Source organism: Globicephala melas, chromosome 17, assembly GCF_963455315.2.
Source record: "Globicephala melas chromosome 17, mGloMel1.2, whole genome shotgun sequence".
NCBI classification, from domain to species: domain Eukaryota; kingdom Metazoa; phylum Chordata; class Mammalia; order Artiodactyla; family Delphinidae; genus Globicephala; species Globicephala melas.
Window position 1 is genome coordinate 46,597,592 of NC_083330.1, and position 23,395 is coordinate 46,620,986.

A 23,395-nucleotide genomic window follows, 5' to 3' on the forward strand; every position below is an offset into this window, starting at 1 on the left:
GCTCAAATCAAATGACAGAGTGGCAGATTGGATTAAAAACAACAAGAACCTCCAATATACTGCCCACTTTAGAGCGAAGGACACACATAGATTGAAAGTGAGGGGATAGGGACTTCCCTGGTGAGGCAGTGGTTAAGAATCCGCCTGTCAAAAAAAAAAAAAAAAAAAAGAATCCGCCTGTCAATGCAGGGGACATGGGTTCGATCCCTGGTCCGGGAAGATCCCGCATGTCACGGAGCAACTAAACCTGTGCACCACAACTACTGAGCCCATGCACCACAACTACTGAAGCCCACGCGCCTAGAGCCCGTGCTCCGCAACAAGAGGAGCCACTGTAATGAGAAGCCCACGCACCACAACAAAGAGTAGTCCCCACCTGCCACAACTAGAGAAAGCCTGCACGCAGCAACAAAGACCTGACACAGCCAAAAAAAAAAAAGGGGGGATAGAAAAAGATATTCATGCAAATGGAAATGACAAGAACAGTGTAGGAATACTCATATCAGACAAAATAGACTTTAAGACAAAGGCCACAAAGAAAGATAAAGAAGAACAGTATATAATGATAAAAGCATCAATACAAGAAGAGGATATTACACTCAATATATATGCAACCAATATGATCACCTAAATACATAAAACAAATACTAACAAAGAGAGAAATTGCTGGGAATACAATAACAGTAGGAAACTTTAACATCCCACTGACGTCAATGGACAAGATCTTCCAAATAGTAAATCAACAAGGCAACAGAGATACTAAATGATACAATAGAACAGGTAGACTTAATTGATATTTTCAGGACATTATATGCAAAAAAACCCCAGAATACACATTCTTTTCAAGCATGTGTATTTCGGAATACACATGAAACATTCCTTAGCATACACCACATACGAGGACACAAAACAAGCCTCAACAAATTTAAGAGTATAGAAATTATTTCAAGGTCTGCGCTCTGGGCTCGACTGAGGCTCCCTGGCCGCTTGCGCTTTCCGCTCCTTCTCCAAGATGTTGGCAGTCAGTGCACTGAGGCAGGATCTGGGCGAGCCTCGTGAAGATTGCTTTGATGGTGATCACAGCTTTGAGGACATAGGGCTAGCTGCTGGCCAAAGCCAAGAAGAAAAGAAACGTTCTTACAACGTTCTTACAAAGATTTTTTAAGGGAAGAGGAGGAAATCACTGCTCAGGTGAGGAATTCTTCCAAGAAGAGGTTAAAGGACAGTGAACTTTACTTCTTGGGGATGGACAAGCACAAGAAGATGATTACTACTACTACTACTATTACTACTACTATGGAGGACAGTGATTCTTGTTCTGAGTGCCGATAAACCAGGGTGAAGGAGGAGAGAGGTGGAGGGCTGGCATTTTGGAAGATTCAGCATAGAAGAACAGTCTTCATTTGTGATACACCAGATATTTTGTCTTTGGAATTGTCACAGAAGAAAAAGTCCAGCCCGCAATCTGCTGACACAACTATGGACCTGTTGAAAGGGATCACTTCCCCTCTGGCAAAAGGCACCAAACCCCCCCCCCAAAAGACAGGAGAAATGTCCTCCAGTTCTTCAAGCCATTCAGAGAGTAAAAAGGAACACCACAGGAAGAAAGTCAGCAGAAGCAGTGGGGAGCTGTCCCTGGAGGATGGTGGTTCCCACAAATCCAAAAAAATGAAACTGCTCTATGTGAACACTGAGACACAGACCCTTTGGGAGCCTGATGGGTTAAAGATGAAACTTATTCTCTCACCAAAGGAGAAGGGAAGCAGCTCAGTTGATGAGGAGTCTTTTCAGTACCCCTCTCAACAAGCAATTGTGAAAAAATCCTCTAAGACGTCAGCTTGAGATGAGCAAGGTGCTTTACTCCTACGACACGAGTTACGGAGCTTTCTGAAAACAGCCTGGAGGAAGTACAAGTCATTCTCAGATTCACGTTCGTCTCCTGGCCCTGAAGGCTATGGGTCTGATGCCTCCCAGTTCCCAGAATCCCACAGTGCTAACCTTGATCTTTCAGGGCTTGAACCTATTCTAGTAGAATCAGGCTCCTCCTCTGGCAGGGAGCTGGAGGCTGGGGAGTTAGTGATTGATGATTCTTACTGGGCAATCAAGAAGAAAAAGAAGTCAAAGAAGAGCAAAAAGAAGGACAAGGAGGGCTTCCCTGGTGGCGCAGTGGTTGAGAGTCCACCTGTCGATGCAGGGGACACGGGTTCGTGTCCCGGTCCGGGAAGATCCCACATGCCGTGGAGCGGCTGGGCCCGTGAGCCAGGGCTGCTGAGCCTGCGCGTCTGGAGCCTGTGCTCCGCAACGGGAGAGGCCACAACAGTGAGAGGGGCCCGCATACCGCAAAAAAAAAAAAAAAAGAAAGGACAAGGAGAAGCATAAAGAGAAGCGACACTCCAAGTCCAAGAGAAGGTCGGGACTTCCTGCTGCACCAGCGGGAGAGGTCCCAGCGCCGCCCGGCCCTCCGCCCAGCATCCCGTACACTGGAGCAGCCGCCCCTCCCCCACCGTTTCCTGGCCTCCACACGGATAGGCACAGTGAGAAAAAAAAGAGAGAAGGACAAAGAGAGAGAGAAGAAAAGCCAAAAAAGAACATGTCGGCCTACCAGGTGTTCTTTAAGGAGTATCGTGTAACCTTTGTCTGACCATCTAGGCATAGATTTTGGGAAACTGAGTAAAAAACTGGCTGAGGGGCTTCCCTGGTGGCGCAGTGGTTGAGAGTCCACCTGTCGATGCAGGGGACACGGGTTTGTGCCCCGGTCTGGGAAGATCCCACATGCCGCGGAGCGGCTGGGCCCGTGAGCCATGGCCGCTGAGCCTGCGCGTCCGGAGCCTGTGCTCCGCAACGGGAGAGGCCACAATAGTGAGAGGCCCGCGTACCGCAAAAAAACCCCACAAAAAAACCCCCAAAACTGGCTGAGGTGTGGAAGCAACTGCCAGAAAAGGACAAACTGATTTGGAAGCAAAAACCTCAGCATCTGCAACACAAACAGAACAAAGCAGAAGCTACAACTGTGAAAAGAAAAGCATCCAGCTCAGAAGTTTCCATGAAAGTGAAAGCTTCCTCTGCAGGAGTAGTGTCGCCCCGAAGAAATCCGCACCCACCAACATGCTATTACTACCCGCCTTGCCAGACAAAGCCCCCGAGACAGAGCCTGTCGACGTGGCCGCTCATCTCCAGCTGTTGGGAGAGTCCCTGAGCCTCACTGGACACCACCTGCAGGAAACCGAGGGCATGGTGGCAGTGTCTGGCAATCTGTCAGTGCTTCTGGATTCCATCATCTGTGTGCTTGGCCCCTTAGCGTGTGTGACCACACGACTACCTGAGTTGAATGGCTGTCCCAAACAGGTCTTGTCAAACACGCTGGACCACATTGCTTACATCATGCCTGGACCGTGACAGCAGACTCCTGGGACAGAAACCTTATCTTGCCTGTTGCTGGCTTGTGTATATGTGACTGTTGCAGATCCCTTCACTGGCCTCTGGGTGTAGATTTTAAATTTTTATATATATGCATAATGTGTGTGTATATATATATATATATATATAAAATGTATAATATATACATAGGACTGTAACTACTTTGCTTTTAATAATTTTATGAAATGGCAAAGGTTTAGCCAAGAGGAAACCTTGGTATGAATATGGGCTTGGGATTATTTCTTCTCCCGTGGTGGATAAATCTACCTTAAAAAACAATGTAACTTGGGGGCTGAAGGCTTGTTCTGGATGTCAAGTGCATCGCTTTAAGGTCAGCCAAAATGTGATTTTTTTCCAAACTCAATTGTACCTCCAGACCCATCACTGACCATTTGCCTTACCTGTCTTACAGTCTGAAATGCAACGGGAAAGATTATGGGAAGACGTTAGTTAACTGAAAGTACAAAGCTTTTCAACTTGAAGTGACCTAGGTGGGAGATGATAACATCATTCCCATCTGAAAGTTGTTGCGATGGCTTAAGTGAACTTAGTAGGGGGCTTCATCCGAATTCCTACTCTACCAGTGTCCATGTCTCAAAACTTATTGTAATCATTGGTACCACTGGCAGCCTCAGTCGGAGCCAAGGAGATTTGTGAGCCCTGGAGAGGGTAAGGCCGTTAATGCCACCAGCTGAATGGACTATATTGTGAGCTGACCCACAGCATTTGGTCTGCAGAGCTAAGAGCTGTTATCTTCCATTGGCAGCGTCAGCTTAGCTCACAGTTCTGCTGCTTAGTTGCTTGGTGGGTGTGGAAGGTGAGCTTTGCCCAGCCTGATTCCTGGGTTCATCTCATTGGCTCCCCTGTTGGGCAGATACACAGTGTTCTGCATTCCACACTTAAGCAAATTGCGAAAAAAGTACTCTATTCTCATGTAGGTTTGTTTATGTGCATGTGTGGATGTGTTTTAATTATGTGTATTTAACTCTTTAAACTCTCTTAGATTTTAATTTATCCTGTAAATTTCTGTATATATAATTTAAAAACAAGAGCCTCCACCAGCAACAGCATGTGGAAGATACAGATTTGTCATTTCTTCCTCCCCTCCTTCCTCTGGTCTCCTCTGCAAACTCCAAATCATCTACACGTTCAGGTACTGTGCCTCGGAAAGGAATCATATTGGGATTCTAGTTCTTTACAACTGAACAGTGTCAAGAAACTAAATAAAAAGGAAGGTTACCATTCCCAGCTGCCCTTATTTCCAAAGAACCAGATTTTTGCTTCCCAGTTCCAAAGAAAACAGTTGAGGGCTTCAGGGTTGTTTTTAAATTTGGTTTGAGAGTCCACGTCAAAACCAGACTCTGAGGTGACTGCTTTCTTCCCTTGGCCTGGATGGAGCACCGCAGTATCAAAGTAGATCTTTGAGGAAAGTGCCGCCATCCTGCATCCTATTTAATTCCTTCCTTTCTTCCCACCAGTGTGGTCACAGGGCTGTTTTTCTTAAAGGTATTCTGGCTGCTGAATGCCATTCTCACCTCAGAGCAGTTTTGAGATTTAACTGGGGAAACAGAAGGAAACAGGAATGTTTGGGAACCAAAATCACGAAGAGCAGAAATCCTGGTTTGAGTTTGTGTGTCAGCACCTGTCCCACGCCTCCTCTGTACCCATGTCAGTTTCCTGTTTGACATAGAGTATCAAGGAAGGGCCTCAGAGACATGGATTAGTACAGAAAGAAGTCAATCCTACCATTGTCATTTGTACACATTAATAAAGTCCTGATGAGGACCTGATTTTTGTTTGTTTTCCTTTAAAATCCAACCCTATTGTATTTGTATTTAAAATTTGTACACATTTGTATAATCTGTTCCTTGTGGTATTTAGTACTGTTAGAGGAAAACCTTTGGATTCAAACCTTCTTGCAGTTTTTATATCATTGTTTTATTTTGTCTTTTAAATAAATTCTAGCAGTTTGATCCAAATCCCATTACAGTTGTATAAAGAAATAAAATTTTGTACTTACATTATTAAAAATCAAATTTTTAATATTTGTAAAGAAAAAAATTATTTCAAGCATCTTTTCTGACCACTATGGTATGAAATTAGAAATCAACCACAGAAAGAGTACTGAGAAGAGAAAAGAAAAAGAAAAAAACCCCACGATTATATAGAGATTATATAGAGATTAAGTAACATGCTACTAAAAACCCAATGGGTCAACGATGAAATTTAAGAGGAAATTTAAAAATACCTTGACAAAAATGACAATGAAAACACAACCATACAAAATCTATGGGATGCAGCAAAAGCAGTCCTAAGAGAGAAGCTCACAGCAATAGAGGTCGTCCTCAAAAAGCAAGAAAAATCTCAAATCACCTAAAAGAAAAAAGGACAAACAAAACCTAAAGTTGGCAAAAGGAAGGAAGTAATAAAGATAAGAGAGGAAATAAATTCAGAGGTTAAAAAAACAATAGAAATAGTCAATAAAACCAAGAGCTGCTTTTTTGAAAGGATAAACAAAATCGACAAACTTCTGGCCAGGCTCACCAAGAAGAAAAGAGAGAGGACACAAATAAACAAATTAAGAAATGAAAGGAGAAATAACCAACACCACAGAAATACGAAAAGGCCATAAGACAATACTATGAACAATTATATGCCAACAAAGTGGACAACCTAGAAGAAGTGGACAAGTTTCTAGAAACATACAGCCCAACAAAAACTGAATCAAGAAATAATAAATACTCTGAACAGAATGATCACTAAAAGTGAAATAGAAACTATATAGAAAAAAACCCAACCAAACAAAACCCATAAACCTCCCAGCAAACAGAAGTCCAGGACTGGTGGCTTCACTGGGGAATTCTATCAAACATACTAAGAACTTATACCAATCCCTCTCAAACTCTTCCAAAAGAAAAGATACACTTAATAAACAAAAGTCCAGGACCAGATGGCTTCACAGATGAATACTACGAAACATTTAGAGGAGAGTTAACACCTATCATTCTGAAATTGTTCCAAAAAACTGCAGAGGAAGTAACAGTTTCAAATTCATTAAATGAGGCCATCAACACCCTGATACCAAAAGCAGACAAAAGAAAATCGCTAAAAAGGAAAATGATAGGCGAGTATCACTGATGAACATAGATAGGAAAACCCTCAACAAAATACTAGCAAACCGAATTCAACAATACATTAAAACGATCATACACCATGATCAACTGGGATTTATCCCAGGGATACAAGGATTTTTCAATACCTGCAGATCAATGTGATACACAACATGAATAAATTGAAGAGTAAAAACCAAAAGATCATCTCAATAGATGCAGAAAAAGCTTTTAACAAAATTCAACACCCATTTATGATAAAAAAAAAAAACCTCTCCAGAAAGTGAACATAGAGGAGACATGCCTCAACATAATAAAGACCATATATGGCAAACCAACAGCTAACATCATAATAGTGAAAAGCTGAAAGCATTTCCTCTAAGATCAGAAACAAGACAAGGATGTCCATTCTCGCCACTTTTATCCAACATAGTTTTGGACGTCCCAGCCATGACAATCAGAGAGAAAAAAGAAATAAAAGAAATTCAAACTGGAAAAGAAGAAGTAAAGTTGTCACTGTTTGCAGATGACATAATACTACACATAGAAAATCCTGAAGATGCTGCGAGAAAACTGCTAGAGCTCATCCATGAATATGGTGAAGTTGCTGGATACAAAATTAATATACAGAAATCTGTTGCATTTCTATACACTGATAATGAAATATCAGAAAGAGAAATTAACAAAACAATCCCATTTACCACTGCATCAAAAAGAAAAAAAATACCTACTAATAAACCTACCTAAGGAGGCAAAGGAACTGTTTTTGAAAACTATAAGATGTTGATGAAAGAAACTGAAGATGATACAAACACATGGAAAGATATACCAAGTTCTTCTTGGATTGGAAAAATCAATGTTGTCAAAACAACTATATTACCCAAGACAATCTACAGATTCAATACAATCCCTCAAATTACCAATGGCATTTTTCACAGAACTAGAACAAAAGTTTTGTAAATTTGTATGGAAACACAAAAGACCCCAAATAGCCAAAACAATTGAGAAAGAAGAACAGAGCTGGAGGAATCACACTTCCTGACTTCAGACTATATTACAAAGCTACGGTAATCAAAACGGTATGGTACTAGTACAAAAACAAACATATAGATCCATGGAACAGGATAGAAAGCCCAGAAATAAACCTACGCACTTATGATCAATTAATTTATGACAAAGAAGGAAAGAATATACGATGGAGAAAAGACAGTCTCTTCAATAAGGAGTGCTGGGAAAATTGGACAGCTACATGTAAAAGAATGAAATTAGAACATTCTCTAACAAAACATACAAAAATAAACTCAAAATGTATTAAAGACCTAAGTGTAAGGCCTCTTACAGGAAAACATGGGCAGAACACTCTTTAAAATAAATCACAGCAATATTTTTTTGGGTCCATCTCTTAGAGTAATGAAAATAAAGACGAAAATAAACAAATGGGACCTAATTAAACTCAAAAGCTTTTGCACAGCAAAGGAAACCATAAACAAAACGAAAAGACAACCCACAGAATGGGAGAAAATATTTGCAGATGATGCAACCAACAAGGGATTAATTTCCAAAATATACAAACAGCTCATACAGCTTAATATCAAAAGCATAAACAACCCAATCAAAAAATGGGCAGAAGACCTACAGAGACATTTTTCCAAAGAAGACATCCAAATAGCCAACAGGCACATGAAAAGATGCTCAACACTCCTAATTATTAGAGAAATGCAAATCAAAACTACGGTGAGGTACCACCTCACACCAGTCGGAATGGCCATCATTAAAAAGTCTACAAATAATAAATGCTAGAGAGGGTGTGGAGAAAAGGGAGCCCTCCTACACTGTGGGAGGAATGTAAATTGGTACAGCCATTACAGAGAGCTGTATGGACATTCCTTAAAAAAATAAAGTTATCTTATGATACTACAATCCCACTCCTGGGCATATACCTGGAGAAAGCTCTCATTTGAAAAGATACATGCACCCCAATGGTCATAACAGCACCATTTATAATAGCCAAGACATAGAAGCAACCTAAGTATCCATCAACAGATGAATGGAAGAAGGAGATGTGGTACATATATACAATGGAATATTACTTAGCCATAAAAAAGAATGAAGTAATGCCATCTGCAACAACATGGATGGACCTAGAGATTATCACATTAAGTGAAATAAGTCAGAGAAAGACAAACTTATGATATCACTTATATGTAGCATCCAAAAAAATGCTATCAATGAACTTATGTACAGAACAGAAATAGAATCACAGACATGGAAACAAACTTGAGGCTGCCAGAGGGGATAGTGGGGAGGGGGGTGGGGAGATAAGTTGGAAGTTTGGGATTAATCTATACACACTACTATGTATAAAAGAGATAAACAGCAAGGACCTACTGTATAGCTCAGGTAACTATATTCAGTGTCTTGTAATAATGTGTAGTGGAAAAAAGTATATGAAAAAAATATATGTATCTGAATCATTTTTTAAATAAATAAAATATTTAGGAATAAACCTGATCAAGGAGATGAAAGACTTATACACTGAGAACTATAAAATATTGATAAAGCAAACTGAAGACGAAAAATGGAAAAATATCCTATGCTCTTGGGTTAGAAGAATCAATACTGTTAAAATGGCCATATCTACAAATTTAATGAGATCCCTATCAAATTACCCATGACATTTTTCACAGAACTAGAAAAAATAACTCTAAAATTTACCTGGAACCACAAAAGAACCAGAATTGTCAAAACAATCCCAAGGAAAAAGAACAAAGCTGGAGGCATAACCCTCCGAGACTTCAGACACTACTACAAAGCTACAGTAATCAAAACAGTGTGGTATGGGCACAAAAACAGACAGATGGGTCAACAGAACAGAATACAGAGTCCAGAAATAAACCCACACACCTACAGTCACTTAACCTTTGACAAAGGAGGCAAAAATATACAATGGAGAAAAGACAGTCTCTTCGGCAAGTGGTTTTGGGAAAGCTGGACAGCTGCATGTAAATCAATGAAGTTAAAACACTCACTAACACCATATACAATAATAAGCTGAAACTGGCTTAAAGTCTTAAATATAAAACATGCCACCATAAAACTACTAGAATACAACATAGGCAAAACATTCTCTGACATAAAATCATACCACTGTTTTCTTAGGTCAGTCTCCAAGGCAAAAGAAATAAAAGCAAAAATAAATAAATGGGTCCTAATCAAACTTACATGTTTTTGCACATCAAAGGAAATGATAAACAAAAGGAAAAGATAATCTATGGACTGGGAGAAAATATTTGCAGATTATGCAGCCAACAAGGGCTCAATTTCCAAAATATACAAAGACCTCATACAGTTCAACAACAAAAAAACCAAACACCCAATTAAAAAAATGGGCAGAAGACCTGAACAGACATTTTTCCAAATTGGAAATGCAGATGGCCAACAGGCACATGAAAAGATGCTCAACATCGCTAATCGTCAGAGAAATGCAAATCAAAGTCACAATGAGCGATTACCTAATACCCATCAGAATGGCAAGCATCAAAAGGAACACAAACAACAAATGTTGGGAAAGTTGTGGAGAGAAAGGAACCCTTTTACACTGTCAATGGGAAAGCAAATTGGTGCAGCCATTGTGGAAAACAGTATGGAGGTTTCTCAAAAAAAAAAATAACAAAACTAAAAACAGAGCTACCATATGACCCAGGAATTCCACTCCTGGGTACATATCCAGGGGAAAAAAAATAAGAACAAAAACACTCACTAACTTGAAAAGATACAGGCACCCCAATGTTCATAGCAACATTATTTGCAATTGCCAAGACATGGAAGCAACCTAAGTGTCAATCAACAGGTGAATGGATAAAGAAGCTGTAATACAATATATCTGCAAAATGGAATACTCAGCTATAAAAAAAATTGAAATTTTGCTATTTGCAGCGACATGGATGGACTTGAAGGGCATCATGCTAAGTGAAATAAGTCAAAGACAAATACTGTATGATATCACTTACATGTGGAATCTAAAAAATACAACTAGTGACTATAACAAAAAAGCAGTAGACTCACAGATATAGAGAACAAACTAGCAGTTACCAGTGAGTAGAGGGAAGGGAGGAGGAGCAATATAAGGGTAGAGGATTAAAATGTACAAACTATCAGGTATAAGTTGTAAGAATATATTGTAGTTTGAGGGGCAGGGCCTTGGGGGACTCTGGATGGAGTGGGTGGTGGAGGCGGTAGGAAGCGGAGCCCAGAGTGCCAGGAAAAGCTTGGACACTTTTCTACCATGCTGATGGCATTCTAAATATATTTGTCAGTTTTCCCAAATTTTAACTGAAGAAAGCCTTAAGAATTTATGCTTAAGGACTAAAGCGTGACTGCCAATTATCAGGCTTTCAGGATGAATCTGGAAAACCTCAGCAAGCTGGAACTCCTAACACTATTGAGTATTATCAAAGGAGAGCTTGAAGCAGGGGACCTTGTTATAGAAGCTTTAAAGAATTAGCTGAAAGAGTCTTGAGGTCTTCTCTCTGCCATGGATGCAGGGGCTGAGGGCACAGCCAGCAGGCAGTACACCATGGGCTCTGAGGCAGCCCGCTGAAAGTTAAAGAAATATTAATAGAAGATGGCAGAGTAGGACTTGAGTTCACCTCCTCTCACAAAAACATAAAACTTACGATTAACTGCTGAATATCCATGGACAAAAAAGACTGGAACCTACCAAAAAAGATATTCTACACCCAAAGACAAAGAAACAATGAGACAGTAGGAAGGGTGCATTCACGATACAATCAAATCCCATACCTGCTGGGTGGGTGACCCACAAACTGGAAAATAACTGTATCGCAGAGGTTCTCCCACAGGAATGAAAGTTCTGAGCCCCACGTCAGGTTCCCCAGTTTGGGGGTCAGGCATTGGGAGAGGCCCCCCAGAGCATTTGGCTTTAAAGACCAGCAGGGTTTCATCGCAGGAACTCCACTCTTGAAGAGCACAGAGAAGGTCTCATGCGCACTGGGACCCAGGGAGGAAGAAGTGACTTCACAGAAGCCTGGGCCAGACCTACCTGCTGGTCTTGGAGGTCTCCAGGGGAAGCAGGGGGCAGTTGTGGCTCACTGTGGGGACAAGGACACTGGTGGAGGAGGTACCAGGGAGTACTCACTGACGTGAGCTCTCCTGGAGGCAGCCATCTTGACACCAAGACCTGACCCCACCCAACAACCTGTAGGCTCCTGTGCTGGGATGTCTCACAGCAAACAACCAGCATGGTGGGAACACAGCCCCACCCATCAGCAGACAGGCTTCCTAAAGTCTTCTGGAGCCCACAGGCACCTCTAAATGCACCCCTAGAAACGGCCATGCCCACCAGAGGGACAAGACTCAGCTCTACCAACCAGAGGGCAGGCTCCAGTTCCTCCCACCAGGAAGACCGCACAAGCCTCGTAGACCAGCTTCACCCACCAGGGGGCAGACACCAGAAGCAAGAATAATTATAATCCTGCAGGCTGCAGAACAGAGAAAGTTAGACAAAATGAGATGGCAGAGGAATATGTTCCAGACGAAGGAAAAAGACAAAACCCCAGAAGAACAGCTAAGTGAAGAGGAGATAGGCAGTCTACCTGAAAAAGAATTCAGAGTTATGATAGTAAAGATGGTCCAAGATCTTGGAAAAAGGATGGAGGTACAAACCAAGAAGATACAAGAAATGTTTAACAAAGAACCAGAAGAGATAAAGAACAGAGTTGAACAATACAATAACTGAATTGAAAAATAAAGTAGAAAGAATCAATAGCAGAATAAATGAGGCAGAAAAATGAATAAGTGACCTGGAAGACAGAATGGTGGAAATCATCGCCACAGAAGAGAATAAAGAAAAAAGAACGAAAAGGTATGAAGACAGTTTAAAAGACCTCTGGGACAACTTTAAACGCACCAATATTCACATGATAGGGGTCCCAGAAGGCAAAGAGAGAAAGGATCTGAGAAAACATTTGAAGAGCTAATAGCTGAAAACTTCCCTAGGGGCTTCCGTGGTGGTGCAGCAGTGGGGAGTCTGCCTGCCGGTGGGGGGGATGCGGTTTCGGGCCCTGGTCTGGGAGGATCCCATGTGCCGCGGAGCAACTGGGCCCATGCGCTGCTGCTGCTAAGCCTGCGCTCTGGGGCCCGAGAGCCACAACTGCTGAAGCCCACGTGCCATGACTACTGAGGCCTGCATGCCTTAGAGCCCGTGCTCCGCGGCAGGAGAGGCCGCCGCAGTGAGAGGCCCACGCACCGCGGCGGGGAGTGGCTCCTGCTTGCCGTGGCTGGTGGGGCCAGCACAGCCAAAAATAAATAAATAAATAAAACAAAAAACAAAAAACAAAAACAAAAACTTCCCTAATATGGGAAAGGAAACAGTCACCCAATTACAAGAAGCACAGAGAGCGAGCGTCACACAGGATAAACCCAAGGAGGAAAACACCAAGACACATTAATCAAATTGACAAAAATTAAAGACAAAGAGGAAATATTAAAAGCAACAAGGGAAAAGCAACAAATAACATACAAGGGAATCCCCATAAGGTTATCGGCGGATTTTTCAGCAAAAACTCTGCAGGCCAGAAGGGAGCGGCACAATATATTTAAAGTGGTGAAAGGGAAAAACCTACAACCAAGAATACTCTGCTCAGCAAGAATCTCATTCAGATTTGAAGAAGAAATCAAAAGCTTTACAGACAAGCAAAAGCTAAGAGAATTCAGCACCATCAAACCACCTTTGCAACAATGCTAAAGGACACTGTTGGTGGGAATGTAAATTTATACAGCCACTAATAGAGAACAGTATGGAGGTTCCTTAAAAAACTGAAAAAAGAACTACCATACGACCCAGCAATCCCACTACTGGGCATATACCCCGAGAATACCATAATTCAAAAAGAGACATGTACCACAATGTTCACTGCAGCACTATTTACAAAAGCCAGGACATGGAAACAACCTAAATGTCCATGGACAGATGAATGGATAAAGAAGATGTGACACATATATACAATGGAATATTACTCAGCCATAAAAAGAAATGAAATGGAGTTATTTGTACTGAGGTGGATGGACCTAGAGACTGTCATACAGAGTGAAGTAAGTCAGAAAGAGAAAAACAAATACCATATGCTAACACATATATACGGAATCTAAAAAAAAAAAAAAAAGGTTCTAATGAACCTAGGGGCAGGACAGGAATAAAGATGCAGACATAGAGAATGGACTTGAGGACATGGGGAAGGGGAAGGGTAAACTGGGATGAAGTGAGAGAGTGGCATGGACATATATACACTACCAAGTGTAAAACAGATAGCTAGTGGGAAGCAGCCGCATAGCACAGGGAGATCAGCTCGGTGCTTTGTGTCCAGCTAGAGGGGTGGGATAGGGAGGGTGGGAGGGAGACGCAAGAGGGAGGAGATATGGGGATATATGTATATGTATAGTTGGTTCACTTTGTTATATAGCAAAAACTAACACAATATTGTAAAGCAACTACACTCCAATAAAGATGTTAAAAAAAAATGCTAAAGGAACTTGACTAGGCAGAAGAGAAAAGGCCACAACTAGAAACAAGAAAATTATGAATGGAAAGCTTACTAGTAGAGGAAAACATACAGTAAAGGTAGGAAATCACCCCCACACAAATATGATATCAAAACCAGCAACTGCGAGGAGAGAACAAATGAACAAATACTGGAAATCCATTTGAAATAAAGATAACAGCAACTTCAAACAATATTGTGTATATAAAGACTGCTATAGCAAAACCTCATGGTAAGCACAAACCAAAAATCTACAACAGATACTCAAAAAAAGAAAAAGGAATCCAAACACAACACTAAAGATAGTCTTCAAATCACACGAGAAGGGAACAAAAAAGGAAAGGAAGAAAAAAATACCTACAAAAACAAATCCAAAACAGTTAGGAAAATGGCAATAAGAACATACATATTGGTAACTACCTTAAATGTAAATGGATTAAATGCTCCAACCAAAAGACAAAGACTGGCTGAATGGATATAAAAAGAAGATCCGTATATATGCTGTCTACAAGAGACCCAATTCAGATCTAGGGAAACATACAGAATGAACACAAGAGTATAGAAAAAGGTACTCCATGCAAATGGAAATCAAAAGAAAGCTGGAGTAGCAATAGTCATATGAGACAAAATAAACTGTAAAATAAAGACTGTTAGAAGAGACAAAGGACACTACATAACGATCGAAGAATCAATTCAAGAAGATATATATCATATATCATATATATATACACACACACACACTTATATATACACACACATCCAACATAGGAGCACCTCAATATATAACACAAATGTTAACAACCATAAAAAGAGAAATTGACAGTAACACAATAATAGTGAGGGGTTTTAACACCCCACTAACATCAGTGTACACATCATTTAGACAGAAAATCAATATGGAAACACAGGTTTAAATGACACATTAGGCCAGATGGAGTTACTTGATATTTATAGAGCATTCCATCTGAAAGTAGCAGAATACACATTCTTCTCAAGTGCACATAGAACATTTTCCAGGACTGACCACATGCTGGGCCACAAAGCAAGCCTCAGTAAATTTAAAAAAAATTGAAATTTATTGAATTTCACAACATTATGAGATTATAAATCAACTACAAGAAAAAAACGGTAAAAAACCCACAAACACGTGGAGGCTAAACAATATGCTACTAAACAACCACTGGATCACTGAAGAAATCAAAGACGAAATCAAAAAATACCTAGATACAAATGAAAACAAAAACACGATGATCTAAAACCTATAGGATGCAGCAAAAGCACTTCTAAGAAGTTTATAGCAATACAATCTTACCTCAGGAAACAAGAAAACTCCCAAATGAACAACCTAACCTTATACCTAAAGCAAATAGAGAAAAGAACAAACAAAACCCAAAGTTAGCAGAAGGAAAGAAATCATAAAGATCAGAGCAGAAATAAATGAAATAGAGATGAAGAATACAAAAGATCAATGAAACTTAAAGCTGGTTCTTTGAAAATATAAACAAAATTGATAAACCTTTAGCCAGAGTTATCAAGAAAAAAGGGGCGAAGGCTCAAATCAAAATTAGAAATGAAAAAGGAGAAGTTACAACAGACTCCACAGAAATACAAAGGATCATAAGAGACTATTACAAGCAACTATATGCCAATAAAATAGATAACCCAGAAGAAATGGACAAATTCCTAGAAAGGTACAATCTCCCAAAACTGAACCAGGAAGAAATAGAAAATATGAACAGACCAATCACAAGTGCCGAAATTGAAACTGTGATTTAAAAACTCCCAACAGGGCTTCCCTGGTGGCGCAGTGGATAAGAATTTGCCTGCCAATGCAGGGGACACAGGTTCGATCCCTGGTCTGGGAATATCCCACATGCCGCGGAGCAACTAAGCCCCTGTGCCACAACTACTGAAGCCCGCGTGCCTAGAGCCCATGCTCTGCAACAAGAGAAGCCACCGCAATGAGAAGCTCGAGCACCACAATGAAGAGTAGCCCCCGCTCGCCACAACTAGAGAAAGCCTGCATGGAGCAATGAAGACCCAACACAGCCAAAAATAAATAAATAAATATTTAAAATTTAAAAACAAACAAAAACCTCCCAACAAACAAAATCGAAGACCAGATGGCTTCACAGGTGAATTCTATCAAACAGTTAGAGAAGAGTCAACACCTATCCTTCTGAAACTGTTTTAAAAAATTGCAGCAGTAGGAACACTCCCAAACTCATTCTATGAGGCCACCATCACCCTGATACCAAAACCAAAGATACCACAAAAAAAGAAAATTACAGGCCAATATCACTGATGAACATAGACGCAAAAATCCTCAACAAAATACTAGCAATCTGAGTCCAACAACACATTAAAAGGATCTACACCATGATCAAGGGGGATTTATCCCAGGGATGCAAGGATTTTTCAATATCTGCAAATTAATCAGTGTGATACTCCACAGTAACCAACTGAAAAGTAAAAACCATATGATCATCTCAATAAATGCAGAAAAAGCTTTTGATAAAATTCAACACCCAATTATAAAAACTCTCCAGAAAGTGGGCATAGAGGGAACATATCTCAACATAATAAAGGCCATATATGACAATCCCACAGCTAACGTGTGAAAAGCTAAAAGTATTTCCTCTAAGATCATGCACAAGACAAGAATGTCCACTCTTGCCACTTTTATTCAACATAGTTTTGGAAGTCCTAGCCATGGCAATCAGAAGAAAAAGAAATAAAAGGAATCCAAATGGGAAAAGAAGTAAAACTATCACTGTTTGCAGATGCCATGATACTATACATAGAAAATCCTAAAGATGCCACCAGAAAACTACTAGAGCTCATCGATGAATTTGGTAAAGTTGCAGGACACAAAATTAACACACAGAATTCTGTTGCATTTCTTTATGCTAACAATGAAAGATCAGAAATTGAGGAAACAATCCCATTTACCATCACATCAACAAGAATAAAATGTCTAGGAATAAACCTAAGGAGGCAAAAGACCTGTACACCAAAAACTATTAAGACATTGATGAAACATCAAAGATGACACAAAACAGATGAAAATATATACGATGTTCTTGGACTGGAAGAATTAAAATTGTCAAAATAACTATACTACCCACAGCAATCTACAGATTCAATGCAATCCCTCAAATTACCAATGGCATTTTTGCAGATCTGGAACAAAAAAAAAAAATCCTAAAATTTGTATGGAAACACAAATTCTTGAGAAAGAAAAACAGAGCTGGAGGCTTCAGGCTCCCTGACTTCAGAGTATACTATAAAGCTACAGTAAACAAAACAGCATGGTATTGGCACAAAGACAGACTTACAGATCAATGGAACAGGATAGAAAGTCCACAAATAAACCAACACACTTATGGTCAATTATGTACGACAAAGGAGGAAAGAAAATACAATGGAGAAAAGACAGTCTCTTCAATAAGTGGCACTGGGAAAACTGGACAGCCACATGTAAAAGAATGAAATTAGAACACTCTCTAACACCATACACAAAACTAAACTCAAAATGGATTAAAGACCTAAATGTAAGAACACATACTATAAAACTCTTAGAGGGAAACAGGCAGAACGTTCTTTGACATAAATCGCAGCAACATCTTTTTGGATCAACCTTCCAAAGAAATAAAAATAAAAAGAAAATAAACAAAGAGGACCTTAATACACTTAAAAGCTTTTGTATAGAAATGGAAACCATAAATAAAATGAAAAGATAACCCACAGAATGGGAGAAAATATGTGCAAATGATGCAACCGACAAGGGATTAATCTCCAAAATATACCAGCTCACGCAACTCAATATTAAAAAACAAACAACCCAATCAAAAAAGGGGCAGAAGATCTAAATAGACATTTCTCCAGAGATGACATCCAGATGGCCGACAGGCACATGAAAAGATGCTCAGCATCACTAATTATCAGAGAAATGCAAATCAAAACTACAATGAGGTATCACTTCAAAGCGGTCAGAAAGGCCATCATCAAAAAGTCTACAAACAATAAATGCTGGAAAGGGTATAGAGAAAAGGGAAAACTCCTACACTGTTGGTGGGAATGTAAATTGGTACAGCCACTATGGAGAACATTATCAAGGGTCTGTAAAAAAATAAAAATAGAGCTACCATATGATCCGGCAATCCCATTCCTGGGCATATATCCGGAGAAAACTCTCATTTGAAAAGATACATGAACCCCAATGTTCACTGCAGCACTATTTACAACAGCCAAGACATGGAAGCAACCTAAACGTCCACTGACAGATGAATGGATAAAGAAGATGTGGTATATACACACACACACACACACACACACACACACACACACAAGGAATACTACTCAGCCATAAAAAAGAATGAAATAATACCATTTGCAGCAATGTGGATGGATCTACCATACTAAGTGAAGTCAGACAGACAAATATCATATGATATCGCTTATATGTGGAATCTAAAAAAAATGATACCAATGAACTTATTTACAAAACAGAAACAGACTCAGAGATTTAGAAAACAAACTTATGGTTACCACACAGGAAAGGTGGGGGGCAAGGGATAAATTAGGAGGTTGGGATTAACATATACACACTATTATATATAAAATAATCAACAAGGACCTACTGTATAGCACAGGAAACTCTACTCAATACTCTGTAATAACGTATATGGAAAAAGAATAGATATATGTATATGTATAATGAATCGCTTTGCTGTACACCTGAAACTAACACAACGTTGTAAATCAACTATACTCTAATATAAAATAAAAAAAATTGTAAAAGAAATAGTAATATTAAAAAAATATATTGTACAACATGGGGAATAAAACAAATATTTTATAAGTATAAATGGAGTATAACCTCTAAACATTGTGAATCCCTACACTGTACACTGTAACACGTAATATTGTACATCAACTACTCAATACAAAAAAGAAGCACTGAAAAAGTTTTCAACCTCACCAATAAAATACGAATTAGACAAGGTAGCTTTTTTTTTTTTCCCCTCCAGACAGAAACCAATTTTAAGGTTTGTTAATTCCCAGTGTTGGTGTGGGTATTTGGAAATAGACACTTCCATGGCCTTTCTGAGAGCAGTTTAACACTAATAAAAATTCAAATGCAAATTATTCTTTGACTTAGCAGTTCCATTTCTAAAAATATATCCTATAGAAATATAGCCCCAAATCTACAAAGATACACATAGAACGATGTTCACTGAAGCGTCTTCTGCAACAGCAAAAGTGAGAGTAATTTCAACATCCACCAATAGGGAAATGTTTAAATAAATCATGATACATGTACACTGTGGACTACTCTGAATATTTAGAAAAATTGAGAGCTATGAAACTAATAGATTGAAACACTGCATATGGTTAATAGTAGCTATCTGCAGGGAACGAGACTGGCTGTGAGTGGTTGTAGGGGGAGAATGATAAAGAGAATTCAACAATACAAATTTCATAATGTAAAAAGTAAACAAAGATGACATATACCTTTTGTAATAAAATAAAACAGCAGCCCTAGGGAAATTTTTATTTCTGTTATCCTTCACTCAAGAACATTTTCAGATGCTTTATATCTGCAACTGAAATAGAGTAATTTTAAAACCTTTTCCATGTAATAAATATTAAACCAGCATACAATCATTAAAAATGGCTTTTTGAAAAGCAAAACGTGTATGCTGCGGAACATTTACAAAATATAGAAGGAATAAAGAAAATAAAATCACAATGCCACCACTCCAAGATGACTACCCTTATGGTGGTATATTTCCTCCCTTTCTTTTTTTGTCTGTGGATATAAATGCCAGTTCTCTATCCCTAGACCAGACCTTTTGCTTATCTTCAGATCTACATAGATAAATGCAACTAACAAAAGTTGCAGTTTGAACATATCCAAAATTGAACTAGTATTCCCTATCCCTATTGCAGCTGCTCTTATTCTGCTGATCCATATTGGTCAATAAACAGAACTACCATCTACACAGATGCTCCAGACAGAAACCTGGGGACCATCCATGAACACTCCTCCTTTTACAACCTCTTACCAATTAAGATGTCCTGTTGATTCTGTATCACAAGTCTCTCCTGGACCCATTCACATCTCTCAGTTCACACTGCCATCACCCTACTTCAGGACACCATTTCTCAACTAGAAACAGAATTTAAATTAGCCTTCTTATATCCAGTTTTGCTGCCCTGCCCCCATTAATTGCACTGTAGGTTAGGTAATCTTTCTAGAAACATGCATTTCAATAAGTCATTTATCCACTTAAAACTATTCTACACCCCAAACAATAAAGAACATATTCCTTAACATAGTACATAAGGCCCTCCATCACTCTTCTGCAACAAGCCCCAGTCTCCTCTTTATTCTCTCCCTGCATTCAGTGATGCTGCCTTACGGAACTTACTGCATAGTGCCTGGCTCATTGAAGTTTGCGCTTCAAAATGTGTCATGAAAATTGCTAGAACGTTCAACAACTTTCAGCTCTTATACAGTCTCTGACCTTAACACTTTGGCACAGGCTACTCTGTCTGCCATGAACATTCTCTTCTTACCTATTCCTTCACACAGTGAACTTTGATTCCTCTTTCAGGTCTCAGTTTAACAATCATTTCCTTTGGGGATCCTTTCCTACCCTCTAGATGGGGTCAAGTTTCTCTGTTCCCATGGCACACCATACTTTCCCTACCACAATAAAACACTCTTCACTGCAATTATTAGTTTTTTTGTTCAATTATCACGGCTTCTCAGTAGCAAGATGCTCTGTGAGGGCAGAGACTACTACTTCCTCATTGCAATATGCCTACTCCTATCATAGTGCTTGGTACATTGCAGGCTCTCAATATATATGTGTTCAATTAATATAGCCTGAGTATCTTCTGTTTCCTTTCCAGATCCAGGGTCCACCTCTCTCAACCACGTTCTGCTCCCGAAGCCTGATCTTGCCTTCTAGCTTCTAGCTGAGTTGGGTTACTGGGGAGCCCTGGCAGATCAAAGGGATGGAAGAGAGCAGATGCAGATATTTATTCTTGCAGGGGTTGCCTTGGGCACGCTGCATTCCTCTACTGAAGGTCACAGCTCCTCTCAAGGTGGCTCTCTCTCAACGACTCTTTCTCCCTGTCCTTTGGCCCTTCAGGTGACAGCAGCCCAAACTGTTTCTAGCCCCCAATACTACATTATTCCTTACGGTTTTCCTATGATCTGCTTCCATCTTTGTAAACAATCCTTTTAGGCCCCCCCATGGCCCAGAGCTATACTATTTTGAATGTGCCTTCTGTTTCCTACAGGGAAATGGCATGGAAGAGAATGCCAAATTTATAATCTTAATTATGTTTTTTATAAAATTGGTGTATCGTAAAATAAGGTTTCCAGAAGACTCGAAAGAAAAAAAAAACGATTTCAACAATGACATGATGGTTTTGCCTCTCACAGATATCCCATCATTTGTACAAACAGCCCTCTAGTTGACATGTGAATTGTTTTTTCCTCTTTGCTATTATTAAAAGGTCTCTAAAGAAAATTCTGTTCAACAATTTTTTTTCTTATATCCTTAGAATGGGAATTAGAAGGGGTCAAAGAGTATAAATTTGTTCAAATACACATAGAAACTGCCCCCCAGAAAGTTTATACAAATTACAGTCCACTAGTCATACTCAGGCATGCCCAGTTCACCGTCCCCTTGCCACTACTTTACTGTGCATACTGCAGCCTGGCAAAGAACCACTGACTGTTTACCAATGCCAGGCAAAGGGGGAAAAGTCAATCTCTTTCATCATTAATCTGACAATGTTACACCATGAAATGAGATTAAAGTACACTAGGCTTTGTTAGAAGAAGTGGGTTTGATATCTAACTTCTCTAATTAGCTACTGGTCTTTTCTTCCTGAGCTTTAGTGTCCTCTTTAAGTGGGGATAAATATTACCTACCTTGCAGGTTGTCGTGAGGTTTATAAAAGATAAGTTTAAAAGCAAATAGCAGAGTTACTGGTTCTCAAGAAATGTTTTGCTGTGTTCTTTATAATCTTTCTGATGCTTCCCTTGGATTTTATGGCTCTCATTCTCCTGTATAAATGTCTTCTAAGTAAATTTTCCTTTCAATAATAAGCTCACAACACAAATTCTCTCTTGAGGTTAAAAAAAAGCAAACAAAAAAAAATACAAACCACAAAACACCATCTTTCCTTTTCACAGATATGAACCAATGATTTCTTTGTTTTAAGAAGTCAACCCTAGAAGTGTAGAGTACGAACTATCTCAGTAATAGGCAACAACATTCTGTACCCTATACTTCCTTAATACTATAATCTTATCTACTTTATCATATAGTTAGGATCAAATCTTTAATTTTGAAAGATGTCTGCTTGTTCACAGATAATTATTTATTTAAAAAAATTAAGAAAATGATTTATTGACTATCACTGCCAGGCAAAGAAGGAATATAAACCCAAGTAGGACACAAACCCTGACCCTGAGGAAGATATAATCTGCAAGGCAAAATGGACAAGCTATCTCATTACAAAGTTATGAGCACCATGGTAAACCTATGAAGTGCTATAGGAATATAGAGGAAACACGATCAACACTTGTGTATGGAGGAACTGGGGGGATGTAGGAGGGTGACAGGGAAGGTGGGAGAGCAGATACTGGGTAGAGCCCTGAAGATTGATTAGAAACTTGTCTTTGGGAAAAGGAGAGAAAGTTTATCTCTAGACAAGTGGAACAGCTGGTACAAATACATGAAGTATCACAGCACCTGGCACTGCTGGGGAGAATACTGGGGGCATGGTTCAGCTGAAGTAAACAGCTGTTAGAGGGAAAGGTTGGTAGGAAATCAGCCACTAAAGAAGGGTAAGGGCCTGTTTAAGGACTGAATTGTGTCCTTCCTCCAGTTCATATATTGAAGCCCAAACCCCCAATGTAACTGTATTTGGAGACAGGGCCTTTAAGGAGATAATTAAGATTAAATGGGGTCATAAGGGTGGGGCCTAATTCAATAGGACTGGTGGGTCCTTATAAAGAGGAAGACACACTAGGAGTGCATATGCCCAGAGAAAAGGTCACGTGAGGACACAGCCAGAAGGAAGTCATTTGTAAGCCAAGGAGAAAGGTCTCACCCAGAAAGAAATCAACCCTGCTGGTCCCTTGATCTTGAACTTCCAGCCCCCAGAACTATGAGAAAATCATTTACTGTTGTTTAAGCCACTCTGTGGTATTTTGTTATGGTAGTCCTAGCAGACTAAGATAGACTTAATTGCAAAGGTTCTTGAAAATCACAAAAG

General features: G+C 39.6%; 1 protein-coding gene and 1 pseudogene across 1 annotated transcript in view; one reads left to right on the forward strand and one right to left on the reverse strand.

Annotated features, from left to right (window-relative positions):
• SLC25A32 (solute carrier family 25 member 32) overlaps positions 1-23,395 on the reverse strand; it is a 50,069-nt gene that overhangs the window by 17,878 nt on the left and 8,796 nt on the right. The gene's annotated exons all lie outside the window — the stretch shown is intronic.
• On the forward strand, positions 1,480-3,396 carry LOC115856640 (HMG domain-containing protein 4 pseudogene; annotated as a pseudogene).